We start from the raw sequence: 16,093 nt of genomic DNA on the forward strand, positions 1-16,093 counted from the left end.
TTGAAATACAAGCCTGAGTGCGAAGCTGGCTGCTTTTCCCATTACTCTCAAACAAGTTTAAGGGATGTAATCTGATTTATAATGTACTGTACGTACTTCTCCCTGGCCTCTACTGGAGAGGAGACCATGCCGCAGGTTTAACCTCTTGCTCTTTCACACAGGGCTGAGGATAGAATGCTGTAGAACAGAGACAGACAGAGTGACAGCCTAAGACGTAGCTCTGTCTCTATAATGGCAGGCAAGCCGACAGGTTACACTGGCAGGGCGACAAGTTAGGTATTACAAGTTAGGTTCGATAGAGCTCTAAGCAAATGAGGATCGACGGTGTGTCAATACAAACACCCCCAACATCAACACACCTGATAAGAACAGAACAGAAGAGCATAGAATAGAATAGCGTAGAATAGAACAGCATAGAACAGAATAGCATAGAATAGGATAGCATAGAATGGCAACCGAAAGACAGTGACACTGACTGCAGTGTATGCTGTAAGCAGTAGGCCTGTATCACTCTTTCAAAAACCAATTGGATGATTGCATATAGAAAAGGGACCGAAGATGAATGAGGTATTTAGTCTAAACTGCTGTTCCTGGCAGAGGAGGAGGAGGAGGAGGAGAGGGCTGGAGCCTCAAAGCGTGGAGAATGGGAACTGGGTGGGGGAGCTGGTTAAAGCATTGTCTAAGATTAGTTCCCTTCTCAAATTCCCTCTCATTATATCAATTACACCTCGCAGCCCCACAGGAGATAATCGCAATTTCACCCAGTCCCTCAGACAGGGTGTGGAGCTTCTGCTGAGAGATCAGCGGTGGTGATGGAGAAGCTGATGGTAGCCTAGCTGTCTGGGAACACAATGAAGGACAGTGAAGGCTGAGGCTAACATGGCTCTCTTTCTTTTTCTTTTTTTTTTTAAATATATTTTTAGGGCATTTCTGCTTTATTGGGACAGAGACAGTAGAGATTGACAGGAAGGATGGGTGAGAGAGGAGGGATGACATGCAGGATATGTCGATGGCCGGAATCGAACCAGGGACCTTGCGATGATATGGTATGCGCCTTAGTGTTCTACACCACTGAGCTCCCCAACATGGCTCTCTTTCTAACAGAGCATGTAGTATGTAGAAGAACAGCTACAACCCAGGCAGAAAGCCATATTGCGTTGCAAATCAATATAACTCTGCTCATACTTCATGCTGTCTTGTCCTGATACGACCAGAGCTCACACTGTAGGCTACACACCCCTGAAATCTGTTTTCTATGTATACGTCAGAGGTCAGTGGCTCAAGGGAGGTGGGTGAGGCGATGGAGGGATGTGTGCCATATTTAGATATGGCTCTGTGCTGCCGCTGTGCACCCATGTGGAGATCTCTTCCATGCTGGTGAGGCGGCGAACACACCTTTCCTGAATGGTCCTGCCCTCACACTGCCAATACTGGCAACCATCGTCATTGTGCAATACGTCTGTACTGTAAGCCCAGTACTGTAAAAAAAAAAAAAAAAAAAAAAACACTGCCAGCGGGACTCCTGGTCTGGGGCCTTCCTGGCCAAATCAACAAGGGGATATTATTCTTTTTCTGTGGATATTCACCATCAGATTCCATGGCGTGTTTCTGCTGGATATCAATTAGGAGCTCATTAGGCCTGAGCAGGCGGCAGTCCCTCAGGCTTCCTGTAGCCCACTGAGAGCCTTGTTGACCCTGGCCTTGCTGGAGGAGGAGGATCTGATTCTCTGGTTCTCTCTCTCTCTCTCTCTTTCTATGGTTTTCTCTCTCTCTCTCTCTCTCTCTCTCTCTCTATGGTTTTCTCTCTCTCTCTCTCTCTCTCTCTCTCTATGGTTTTCTCTCTCTCTCTCTATGGTTTTCTCTCTCTCTCTCTCTCTCTCTCTCTCAGTTTTTTTCTCTCTCTCCCTCTCCCTCTCCCCCCCCCCCCCCCCCCCCCCCCCTCTCTCTCTCTCCGCAGGGCTGTGAGAACCGTGAGCTAGGGGCTTATCTAAAACAGCAACTACTATAAAACATGCTGCCTTCAAATCTCAATTTAAGGGAAACATATTGTCCCGGGGGTAGCGCTACGGGAGATAGCAACCGGAAGATAACAGGACTTCAAAAGGACAAACGTCTGAGGGGAAAGTATGATCCCGCGCTCTGCGAATGGGACGCTGAGCGATACGCCTCGGTATCAAAAAGCAACTGAGGTGAAGAGTGATTGCGCAACTTCCTGTTCGAAGGCTATGTCTACAGTACATGACATAAGGCTATGTCTACAGTACATGACATAAGGCTATGTCTACAGTACATGACATAAGCCATAACATGACATAAGCCATAACATGACATAAGCCATAACATGACAATTTCCATCGAGACGGTGCTCTCAAGACTTGACTCGAGATCTTAAACGTACAGTTTCACAGAGGGAGGAAACCCATTTGGAGTGTTCAAAGCTACCTGCCTATGCAGTCCTACAGCAAGCCCGGCTTTTGACACAACACTTTGCTCTGAGCCCAGCCGTTGCGTGGGATCCAGTGCCTTCGTGCTTTAGCCCTCTCTCCGTCTCTGAAGGGGCACGCAGTAGCCTTGAAGCTGCCCCTCTTTATCTCTGGCCATTCCAAGTGTATTTTAGGATAGAGGTGGTGGGGTATTTTTAGACAAGTTCACCAGGCCCTCTCTGTATGCTAACCGCTAACACAATGAACAGCCATGACTGAACAAGGACACACTTTGGGAGACAGAGCAGCTGACTGCTACACCAGGCGACTCCCCACTCACATATAGCTGGCAACCAACAGCCCACTTAAAGCAGGCTGGCTGCCATTTCACGTCTCTTGTGCTATTCGTCAACCCGGAAAATTCTTTGTGTACGCCACGGCTTATCAAAATTGGATTTCTATTCCCCCCCAAAAAAATGACGGTTACACTCCAATCACTGGCTGTATTTCCTGATAGGACTATAATCTTTATGGACAATTACTATTGTATTGAACTCTTTTGTCATTTTTTATTGAGGCAATCAGTGTCTGAGATTAAGCCGGTCCCACAGAGAAACATTAAAACTGGGAATATTTGCGGGGATGAAACAATGCTACTATTCATAACATCGCTTTTCCCTCGGTCTACTCCTACACTCTCTGTCCCACCCTGCGTTTCCACACACAGTCCATAAGACCAGCTGTGTGTACGACAATACACTCACTTATGCTCTCCAAACACAGGCGTGACTGCTGTCACTCAGCCTAGCAATGGAGTTAACCCATCAAAGCCCTCGACTAGAGCCACAATGCAGAGAGAGAGAGAGAGAGAGAGAGAGAGAGAGAGAGAGAGAGAGAGAGAGAGAGAGAGAGAGAGAGAGAGAGAGAGAGGCCCATCGGCCGCTATACGGAATAGCTGTGTATGAAGGACATAGCATAGCACGCCTATTTAGATGTCACGGGCTGTAAGTGCCTCAGTGGCAGCTTCACGGCAGCCTGCAGAGTACATAAAGACACCCTGGCATGGCAGCACCTGCTCTGTCCTATCAGAGTACATAAAGACACCCTGGCATGGCAGCACCTGCTCTGTCCTATCAGATGTCAATGCGGAAGCTAGTATGTGACACAATGACAACTCTCTTTGTCATCGCCCCCCCCCCCCCCCCCCCCCCCTCCAACTCCCACCCCCCCCCCATCCCACCCCACCCCACACACCCATAACTCTGCATGACTGCATCCTGAGCCAATTGTAGTTGTAACTACCAGGTACACTGTCTTTATCTGATGCATCTCTCATCATCTCTCTCTCTCTCCCCTATCTCTATCTCTCTCTACTCTCTCTCTATCTCTCTCTACTCTCTACTCTCTCTCTCTCTACTCTCTCTCTCCCCTCTCTCTATCTCTCTCTATCTCTCTCTACTCTCTACTCTCTCTCTCTCTCTCTCTCTCTCTCTCTCTCAGAAACCAATGACATCAAAACAACGATGGTGTCAGACAGCCTCTATGACTGTGGTTTCACAATCCTCTCTCTCAAGTCTCTAGTAATCTTCTGATGGTGGCAACAGATGTTGTGAACGGGGAGAGAGGAGGAGAGGAGAGGGAAGAGGGGAGGAGAGAGGAGGAGAGGAGAGGGAAGAGGAGAGGAGAGAGGAGGAGAGGAGAGGGAAGAGGAGAGGAGAGAGGAGGAGAGGACAGGGAAGAGGAGAGGAGAGAGGAGGAGAGGAGAGGAGAGGAGAGGGAAGAGGAGAGGACAATGGTTGGTTGAGTTATGTCCCCTGTCATGGAGAGAGAGAAATAAACAATGACTAACACAAAATTTTAGAGCGCTGCTGTGGCCCGTTGCCGGGTCAGAGGTCACTGGTTGCCCCTGACACTGGGGTGTGTGTGTGTGTGTGTGTGTGTGTGTGTGTGTGTGTGTGTGTGTGTGGTTGTGTGTGTGTGCATGTGTGTGTGTGCATGCGTGGGTTTGTGTGTGCATGGGTGCATGGGTGCATGGGTGCGTGCGTGTGTGTGCGTGCGGGCATCCGTCTGTGTGTGTGTGTGTGTGTCCCTACCAAGGGAGACAGAGCTCTTAGCTCTTAGCCCTGATGGATCCACTCCCATTTATCTGGTGTCAGCAGCTGGGCTCGGTATAAACAGCTGCCTAATTGGCTAACAGGGATCCCAGGTCCCAGAGAAGACGTTCTGAGAGACAGACTGATTGGATACAGCCGCTTAACTCATCTCTTTGTTGCTCAACAGCCTCGCCATCTCTGCCGACATCAGTTCCTCGCATGTAGAGTGGGAGAGACATACATACACGCAGACACACACACACACACACACACACACACACACACACACACACATGCGCAGAGACTCACACAGATACACACGGACACACTCACACACACACACACACACGCAGAGACTCACACAGATACACACAGACACACTCACACACACAGGCACACAGGCACACACAGACACACACACACACTCACGCACACATATTGGCTTGTCAAGAAGAGAGAGGAATTCATTTTCATTAGGCAAGATGGAGCAGTAGGAGGTCAGCACAAGCCCTCCAATCACATCAGTTATCACCTCATGTCTCTTTAGGAATATTAGCCACCGCTACAGGATATTAGCTCCAGTTTATAGCTTAATCCAAGGCACCCTGAGAGAGGGAGTCCCTAATGCGCAGCAGAGGTGACGTCTAGCTGTCTGAGGGCATTAAGGACGGTCGGCTGGCAGCCTGGCAGCGTCTCCACACGTGTGCAGGGTCTGGCCTCGGTGACAGTCCGGGCAGGGCAGGGCGGGGCAGGGCGGACACGTGGAGGTGGAGGGGACAGGGGGGCAGGAGGAGGAGAGGAGAGGAGAGGAGAGGAGAGGAGAGGAGAGGAGAGGAGAGGAGAGGAGAGGAGAGGGCAGAACAGGAGAGGAGAGGAGAGGAGAGGAGAGGAGAGGAGAGGAGAGGAGAGGAGAGGAGAGGAGAATGTGAATGTAGGATGCAGAAGAGGTGCGCACAGCAGACCAGCCACTCATTCAGGCAGGCCTCAGTATAACAGCATCTCTACCCTATATAACAGCATCTCTACCCTATATAACAGCATCTCTACCCTATATAACAGCATCTCTACCAAGCTGTTATGTTAACCTCAGTTATTCTATTATCAAAGGCAACCATGTTCATATTTGTTGTAATAAAGGAGTAATTTCATATTTCAGGAATAAAACACTGCTTTGTGCTTTGATCATGTGTTGTATTCTTTGGTTTGTACTGTAGTCTGCCTTAAGGGTTGCAGCAAATTCCTTTGAAGAAAGACAGACAACATACCGTTATGATCTGGTACAAAACTCATCTGACGCCAGTAGCTGCCTCTCTTACAACTACTTCATAAGAAGTTTTCTCATAAAAGAGACATGTTTTCTTGTGATATCCCTGCAGCCACTCAACTGCCGAGAAGAAAGCTGTTATATGCTCCGCTTGTGACGGGAGGAGAAGGTCCTCCAAGGTGAAAGAGAAAATAAACACTCCCAGATGCTTTGTGACCTCGGGTCTCCGCTCCACCTGGTTGAGATCCTTGCAATAACAGGAGTGTGAAACCACCGTCAAAACAGCCCCATCACAACTCATTAAAGGTGTCTACCTAAAACGGCAGCACAGGTGAGAGAGGACAAGAGGAGAGATCAGAGCAGCCAGACACTCCTCACAAAGAGAGGCTGAACCGAGAGAGCCTTGTTTACCTGGGTGTATTGGAACAGGAAGAAATCATGGGGATTTGCGGACGCCCTCACCCCCGGTCTCCATCATCGTTATTTACAGAATCAAAGGAGCGTGTGGAAAGAGTGTGGAAATGCCTGTGGAGAATCCTTACCTCATTAAAGAGGTTCAAGCTCACTGTCATCTCTCCAAATGAGGCTATTTCAATGTGCTACAGAGGCTATCAGGGCTGTTATCTGCAGCTTTCACACCATGTTAAATCCTCTGTTCCCTGTGAGACAAGATTTCTGAAGCCCTGTATGATAGCGCTGCAGCTGTACTATGATTCATTCCCCCTGCCTTGCATATCTGAGGAGATTGCTTTGCCACACACTCTCTCGTTTGAGTTATTGCTCAGGGAGAGAGAAGGAGAGAGAGAGAGAGAGAGAGAGAGAGAGAGGGAGAGAAGGAGAGAGAGAGAAGGAGAGAGAGAGAGAGAGAGAGAGAGAGGAGAGAGAGAGAAGGAGAGAGAGAGAGAAGGAGAGAGAGAGAGAGAGAGAGAGAGAGAAGGAGAGAGAGAGATATGCAACAAAACATTAAAATTCCCTTGCATTGCACAACGGATTGGGTGCGACACTAACGATGCACGCGCGAGCACACACACACACACACACACACACACACACACACACACACACAGACACACACACACACACACACACACAGACACACACACACACACGCGCACACGCACGTGCGAGCACACACACACACACACACACACACACACACACACACACACACAGACAGACACACACACACACACACACACACCCCTCCCATGCAGAACCCTAAAAAGTAACCAGCTGAGCTTTTTATCATTTCCGTGACGTCCAACTGAGGGTTTTTTCTAATTTCCATGACTGCCCTTCCTGATTAAAGGACCATAAAGAGGGCCATTTGCCTCAGCGCCACTCAGGCAAATGAATCAAAACATCCCAGAGGACGACACCTTTATTTCCTCTCCAGGAAATTTCTCACATTTTCAGAGCTGATAACATTGAGCGACACAGCCACCCGCAGCTCCCCGGCTGGTGGTTTGATATGCACTAAGAGAGCGGCTTTGACGTTCAGACAACCAGACATTCTCAAACCTGACAGGACAGTATTACTTTCTCTGTCGGCAGCAGAAATCCCTAAATCAATTCTGACCACTCCTAGTACTGGGAGACTGTCTGTGTTTGAAGGATGCAATATTCATTACTAGTTTCGCGTAATGTGGCAAGTTCTGAACACTTCGACACCCAGCTTCTAGTCACAGTTGCTCGGCAATCACACCAAGGACACCGACCTGACCGTGGAGGATTGAATACTGTAACTGTGACTGATTTCTGGAATTAAACCCGTCTCTGTGATTAACTACTGCAAAATCATCCCTTTTCTATCATTATCTACTGCCTATTCTCTCCCCCCATGCTTGACCTGACCTATCAGTGGGACTGGAGGAATAGCCAGGCTGTGAATGTGGGAAACGGGGCCTTGCCCCTCCCTGTGGGCACAGATAAGCACTGAAAGACAACAGTTTAGTGCTGGGCTGCTAAAAGAGACAATGACCTCATAATGGAAACTCATCCACACTCTCCAGCACACTAGAAATCACAGATGTGCGTGCGTGTGTGTGTGTGTGTGTGTGTGTGTGTGTGTGTGTGTGTGTGTGTGTGTGTGTGTGTGTGTGCGTGTGCGTGTGTGTGCGTGTGCGTGTCTGTGTGTGTGTGTGTGTGTGTGTGTGTGTGTGCGTGTGTGTGTGTGCGTGTGCGTGTGCGTGTCTGTGTGTGTGTGTGTGTGCGTGCGTGCGCGTGTGCGTGTGCGTGTGTGTGAGTGTGTGTGACAGAGAGAGATAGAGAGAAGATGGATGGAGTGGGGTGGATACAGAGATAGTGAGAGAACGTAGTCAGTTGATGGGATTTGAGAAAGCTCTGAAGATGACTGTCTTTTATCTGCAGGGAGCTGAGCTGACAACTGAGAGTTGGAACAACAGAACGCTACAGCAAGTCAGGCAGGCGCCCTCATACAAAAACCATGAGAGAACTCCAATTCTAATTTTACTATTGTTTGTTGTGTGCAAGGTATTTTCTGTTGCTTTTCACTGCAGCGTGCAGTCAGCATGGAGCGGTAAACTGCAAGAGTTGTTGAGGCCTGGAAATGGAAAATCTTTCAGGTGATTATCTGAATCCGTTACCTTCTATACTGTTCTGTCTCTGTGAGTATTTTTGTAATAGGTAGCCTAAATCTGTGTAGTGTATTTTGTTGACAAATAAACAATCCGCCTATTTCCATTTTAATCTGCTCCAGCATGTAAGAAACATTGTCTTTGTGAAACAAATACATTCCTTCATCAAAACACTGGGAAAAAAACACAACCAAGATTTGTCAAATCTCACATTGCAATTCACAATTATAGACCTTCCAGCCTTGTTAACTCTCAATATGTTGATATAAGACATTTCACATTATGAACAACAGGCATTATAGTATAAGTGAAACGTCTTTGATGTAATATATCATTACCACATAAATCCCTGTCTGGGAGAAGCAGATGGGAGATAAGACACAAAATGAGGTAGGTGCTGGCCTGAAGCCACAGAGCAAGTAGGAACAGCTTCTTTCCCATAAACTACTACAATTATAGACATCTCCATGTCATGGTGGCTTAGTAGTGTGCATACTAGTCCTGTTCCTTTAAAATTACTTCAGGCCTCCAGCGTAATACAGAGACAACTGTTAAAACAGAGCAACAACAACAGTCAACTTTCCATAGGCTCATCAATGGCAGGCTGACGACCGGGCAAATCCAGTTTAATGCTGTTCTTTGACCAAGACCACCTACTGTAGACCCTCCAATATTACAACCTCACCTTGCTTCTAGGTGCGGCATAATCCACATGTCATTACATGTCATTACATGTCATTACTTGACATACTAACCAATATTAGGGAGGGCTGCTGCACAGCCAGAAAACAGCTGAGATGTTTTGGATGCTGTAACCTACCTGATCTCCATGAGCTTGACAGGAGAAAGGCTTGCCAATTTCAGAGCGGATATATTTTCGATTTCATGCATTGACAACTACAGTAACAGATCAAAACAAACAGTCTTCATCTTTCATAATAGCCTATTGCTCAAATAATACAGATATACTGTACCTTGATTGACTTTCTCTAGTGTCTCTGGCTCCGTTGGCCGCTTCGCATCGCAGGCGCTGCAGCAGTAGATCTACCTAGCAGCCTAGCCCTCCACTCGGTCTCTCTCTCTTTCGGTTCCTCTCACTCGCTATATAACTGGCACTGCTATGGCACTACTGCCACGACAGTCAGAGCAAAACCTAAATCTAGCGATATATGTCTATATCCAAGACTCATAATCGGCCATAGTGTTATGGCAGAAAATGAACACTCCTTTCGAATTCGGTCCGTGCGAGCCCCCCTGGTGCGCCGCCGCTGAGAACTTCACCACAGCAAATGTGCCAAGTGGACTGGGGACGATTCATAACAAAAAGTCATAAGTGTGTGTGGCAGAGAGCCGCAATGTGTGGAACGCCAGCACGCCTACCGGTGCAACCTCTGACTGGCCAACGGGGCAGAGAGCGGTAGAAAGTAATGCATTATTCATGTGTATGGGAGGCACTAATGTCTAAAGCGTTTATAATTATTCAAGCGACAAGGTCGATGCCAATCAAACCTTCATTCCTTTCCCTCTAGGGTTAAAGTGCATTTGGCTGCATTCGATCTAATGGATTACAGAATCGAAGGTCTGAGAGTTTACAAGTTAATGTATTGCTCACAAGTCATATTTATTTTTCATATCAATGGTTAGTGATGGGGAAATGCTGTAGTGTCACGTAACAAAATAGGTCCACAACAAATGTGTTGGGGTTGTAGGGCATATGTTTATTAGAATGATGAATGTAGTATTATGTTTGTAATCAAACATTCCTGCTTATACAGTAGGCATATGATTTATTCTATGATTTGCACACACACAATAACAAATGAAAGACAAAATGAAAACAAAAGGCAAATTGTGCCTTGTCAAGAAGCCTCCCCTAAAAAGTAATAGAACGAGAAAGAAAAAATATGCATAGTGTAATATATAGTATTGCACATATTGGTCACATGTCAATGTCATTACCATATTCAAATGTGACCTTAGGTGGTGTGAATTGATGCATAACCTTCATGTAATGGCGTCATGATATAAAACATTACTCAAGCTGTGGCACTGCAGCACAGAGACATGCCTCAGGTGTGCCCTGGCTGCAGTTGGTTTCGTCTGAGGGTCTTTTCTGTCAAAGTGACAGAGAGGGGAGGAGAGATTAACCAGGGTTAAAGTTTGATGTGGGGCATTCAGCAGAGTCCCAGGGAGAACTGAGGCGGTGTGTGATGCTCAGGGGCCGAGGGCTGATTGAAGTCCTAGGCCTGGATCCCCAGCTAATCCACTGTAACTCCAGCACCACTGCCAACGCAAAGCCTGCCTTACAGACAGGCAGCCACTCCACCACTGCTGCACACCTTGCCCGGGGTCCTTTGGCAGCCCCTAATCCCTCACACTGCTGCCTGCTGCTTGCTGCCTGCTGCTTGCTGCCTGCCTGCCTGCCTGCTGCTCTTAGATGTGCTCTGAGACTGAGGGATCATAGGGGGCTGGTTTATTTTTTCTCTGTCTGTTTTTCCCCTGACCCTCCATCATCAATGCATGACAGATGGTGGGATTGTGGGATTTTTTTCGGGGGGGGGGGGGTTGATCGTTTTTATTATTATTATCTTTATTTAGAGATCTTAACCAACAACAAGCATCATCATCATCATCATCATCATCATCATCATCATCATTATCATTATCAAATCATAATTTTCTTCATTACCAAAACAGATGACAATTGGCTTATTTCCTACTCAAGTTTAGCACCGTCATTTGTGTTTGCCAACAGGTCCATTTTAATCTAAAACATCCAACAAAGACAGTTGACCTAAGAAGACGAAAGTAGGAATAGGAGTAAATCGTTTTTCATTTTCAACAAATGTAAAATGCTGTTCTCTCTGTCTACACCATAACAAGGGCAGACCACCAGTGCGTGCCATTCCGGAACAAGGATAGCACAAGGCTCCTACTTGCATTCCTCATTCATAATGTGTTCACGCACGTAGGATGAAGGGACATTTCTGACACCGAAATCTCACCGCACGGGCAAAGGGAGGTTGACGGTCCGTGAATCTCATGCACAACGTCAACATGGCAACAGTAGCAGCATAGCAACCAGTTGCTAGGGAGAGGCAAAAGCCAGGCCCCTAAAGAGCTGACTTGCTTATTTGGCAAGTGAGCCATAAAAAAAAAAGGAATTCCCCAATGACTACCACCAACCTCTGCAGTGTTTCCATGGTGACCATATGGAAGTGATGATGGAGCTGTATATTTGGGCATGGGAATGATATTTATGACCATGACTTTATGTCTGTGCTGGCCGGCATGCCTATAAAAATTCAATTGTGAATTGATGGATCATTTTTGACAGACAAAATTGCACTGCAATTGCATGGACCTGCCTCTGTGTGAGAGAGAGAAAATATCAGGGTGTGCAAGCGCGACCCCGACACTCCCTTGCCACGAGAGCGCGCATCATCTCTATGGAGACGAAGGGACGAGTCAGAGGAATAACGCAGAAGTTGGGGAAGTAGCCAGCAGCCACTGACCGACTGTCTGATATGGAATCGATTCAATAGTAAGTTTCGAGGAGATGATTTTGTAAACATTATCTCGCTATAAGGTTAACTGAATGACAGGTTATTTGCCTTATAATATCTGATACCACAACTCGGCAAATCCACCTGTCATTATGCAACCAGCTTGCTAATAATTGCATGGGCTATTTCAGTGTACACGTAATCAGCAAGCCACAACACTGGTTGTTGCTATAGGCTGTATAAGCTAACTGACATCTTCAGCTAACAATTGCATGTAGGCTGCTGTAAATGTACAGTATAGTAATGCATGTACAGTAATCTAGGCCAGCTATTTAGTGATTTGCTCTCTTTTGAATTCCCAATCCCATGAAAGAATCTAGCCTCAGTCTGATAATCCAACAGTATCGCTGTCACACACATCTATTGTTCCAGAAGACTGTCTTTGTAAGATGCTTAATATCCTTGTAGAGTCTCCACCATGTACAGCTGGGAAAGACGTGCAGCTGACAACATCACCAATGCACAACACATGCGTGATGTGAGGAGGAGGATAGATCTGGAGTACCAGGTATGTTTAAAATATAAGGCAGTGCTGTTTATGTCTCAGTACAGTATGATGGATGTTATTATGAAAAGCAAACAAAAAAAGAGGTGTTGAATTGGAATGGTTGATCATCTTTCCATACCCTTTTAATGCTTTGGATAGATTAACATGGACACACACGTTTTACTGCAATACAATATGCACTAAATGTGATTTGACAATGTGGTCACAGGATCACCTGCGCAGACGGGAACGGGAGAGGGCAGATGCAGAGGTGAAGAGAGAGGTGCACACAGTAAGGTCACCGTCGCCACCGCAGTCCAACAAGTTCAAATCCCGCACGTATGAAAGACCATGGGCACAGGAAGCGCCCGCCACGTCCTCTAAGAAGGTGCCGCCTCTCTCCACTGCCAACCGTTGCGTTACATTGTCTGTGGGGATATAATTGCTATAGATGATCTGCAACACGTAGTGCCCTATGATGTCATTGAAACATCTGTACAGTTGATTGGTGATAGTTTGTGGTTGTAAAAACTCCACTGCTCTCCATCCTCTTGTGCCCTCTAACTATTTCTCTCGAAACCATTTCTCACGTCTCGCCACCTGCAGCCATCCTTCAGCAGCTCAGTGAAGCCGAACAGATCTGAGACGAGGAACTCGCTGAACAAAGGCTCAGTGTCCCGCCTCCCTGCCATTTCCAGCGGAACCCAGAGTAGGACCGCAGCAGAACTGGCAACCTCTTCAAAGACTCCCCGTAGAGCCACAGTCCCCCTGGCAACCCACTGTAAGATTCTTACAATGTATTTATTCACTGCAGATGGCAACGGCATCATCTGACACAACTAAACTGACCAATATCCCCAGAGTTGGCTGGGCTTTTCTCTCTCTATTTGTGTTATTTTGTACCCTAAATGTTTTATTTAAAATGAAAAATGTGTGTTAATGTCTATGTTAATCATGCATGTTTTGAGGGAATCCAATAACTTCAAAAGGCACTATTGATGGCAATTTGAATTGAATTGAATGGCTGCTTTTCCCTTTTCCTGTTTCACAGGTACGGAACCATCTCTACAATGTCCCAAGCATAGATCTGTGGATATGAAAAGCAGAGCTTTTAAGTTATCCTCCTATAATGAGAGGTCAAACACAATGAAACAAACACAGAGTCAAGACACCCTGAGGTTGAAGAATAAAACAAGGGCCCCTTGCGACCACCTGGATAAACTAAACCTCTCTACCAGACACGACCCAGTCCGCACATTAGACAGCCACTCCCTCCCACAACCCCTGACCTCTCCTGGTAGGTCATACACAGACTGGCCCCGCCTCCCGTCGCTTCAGTACCGCACCCCCAGCCCAGAGGACGACGCCCTCCTCCAGCTGATCTCCGACCCCTTCGAGGACTTCTCTGAGGACGGCAGTGTCCCAGAGGAGGACTTAAGCAGCAGTGAGATCACCTACAGAGGGGGCCTCTCCTTCAGGAGCTTGACTGACACCTGTCCATCATCCATCCAGGAGTCCCTCCCCTCGCAGTGTCCTTCCAGTACTGGGACCCTGGAGAACCCCCTCAACGACTCCTTCGGAGGTCCCCTCAGCGCTCACTTCCGGACCCTCGAGGATCTGTCCTCCGAGTCGGACAGGGAAGACAGTGATGCGTTCCCGACCTGGCAGGAAACCGATAGACAGAGCTACTATATCCCTGTGGAGTGGACAGGCTCTCAGTCCAGCTCACCTGACCCCAGCCCGTCTCACAGTGCTGCACGTAGCCCCCGGGACCGACAGTCTCAGCTCTCAGAGTCAAGCATCCCCAGAGAATCGAGCAGTAGAGCCTCGTTCAGTAGCAGCTTAGGGTACAGCCCCATGCCTTCTCTAGTGCAAGTGGGCCGAATCTCCATCTCCTCACCTTCACCCTCGGTCACAGAGAGAGTCCATAGGGGCACTATCACTACCCCGGACCACATCGACCAACGCCTCCCAGAGCTGGAGCTCAACCCCAGGAGGAGGGCTCCACGCTTCACCTGGCTGGGCTCAGGGAGGAGGCTGGAGGCAGCGTCACCCATGCCCATGGCTATCTTCCCTGGCAGGGATGCTCTGCTCCTCACCAGGCAAGAGGAGGTGGAGGAGGAGGAGGAACCAGAGGAGGTCGAAGGGGCTGGTAGCTACAGTAGGGAGGAGGAGGACACACCACCGTCCTCAACTGAAACCTCTCATCCTGGGACCACTGGGATGATGGACCACCTGACCATGGCCCTGGCGGCCCTCCATGACATCCGCAGGGAGGTGGCGCAGATTCAGACTCTTAATAATAACCCACTGGAGAGGAGTGGTACGGCTAGCCAAGAGGGACAATCAGCACCACAACCTAGCAACCCAGAGACTTTGCGCAGAATCAAAGAGAGGTGAGTAGGGGCTGGCGAATGAGCAAAGCCACACAGTCTGTCCTGTTTGGTGTATGATGTCATCATGACTTTCCTCTCTAAATGTACAGTATCAGTCAAAAGTTTGGACACACCTTGCCAAGAGTGTGCAAAGCTGTCATCAAAGCAAAAGGTGGCAACTTTGAAGAATCTAAAATATAAAACATATTCTGGTTTGTTTAATACTTTTTTGTTTACTGCATAATTCCATATGTGTTCCTTCATAGTTTTGATGTCTTCAATATTAATCTACAATGTAGAAAATAATAAAAAATAAAGAAGAACCATTGAATAAGAAGGTGTGTCCAAACTTTTGACTTGTACTGTACTTTGCTGGTCCCTCATTAACTTATTGTTCATGCCATGTCACCCATGTTTAATTAGTTTGCAGGTCATTTATAAGTACAGTTTATTAGGTATCAAGACTTTTCATACTTAATAATCTTTTGACACCTTTTTGACCCAAAGCCTGTTGGAGGAGTCGTCTGACGATGAGGAAGGAGACCAGTGTCGTATCTGCCAGTCTGGGGCCGGCTCCCCCACTAACCCCCTGCTCACGCCCTGTCTGTGTGCTGGCAGCCTTCAGTACATACACCACGACTGCCTGAAGACGTGGATCCAGACCAAAATACAGTCAGGTCAGCTGGTGACCGGCCACCCCCTGTAACTGAGATGTGATGATTTTTTTAAATCACGTATGGTCTGAACTGATCTGTGTGTGTGTGTGTGTGTGTGTGTGTGTGTGTGTGTGTGTGTGTGTGTGTGTGTGTGCGTGTTTCCAGGGTCCACACTAACTGCTGTCAAAACCTGTGAATTATGTAAGGGGAGTCTAACACTGGACCTGGACTTCGATGTGGAGGAATTTTACCAAAGACATGGCCAGACACAGGTGAGTGTTCCATCACATTCACCAATGACATATACCAACGAGTACTGTAGAAGTCAGAAATCATTGTTATTTTCTATAAATATATGTTTGTGGTGGTGATAACAACATATGTAATATTATATAGTATGTCTTTAGGCAAGAACACAACATGTCTTTCACTCACTTACTGCCAAAGAATTCCGGAACACTCACCACCTAGAGTGCCAAGTGTTTTATGTGGTATTTACCTAGCAACAATACTTTGATTGGCTACAAAATGAAGCATCATCATGTATACATGTTTTGACGAATAAAGTCACCCTTGGCACTCTAGAATGTTGACAATTTGGGTGACTTTATTCACCCTCGACACTGAATGAG

Source organism: Argentina silus (assembly GCF_951799395.1).
Source record: "Argentina silus genome assembly, chromosome: 16".
Classification (NCBI taxonomy): Eukaryota; Metazoa; Chordata; class Actinopteri; order Argentiniformes; family Argentinidae; genus Argentina; species Argentina silus.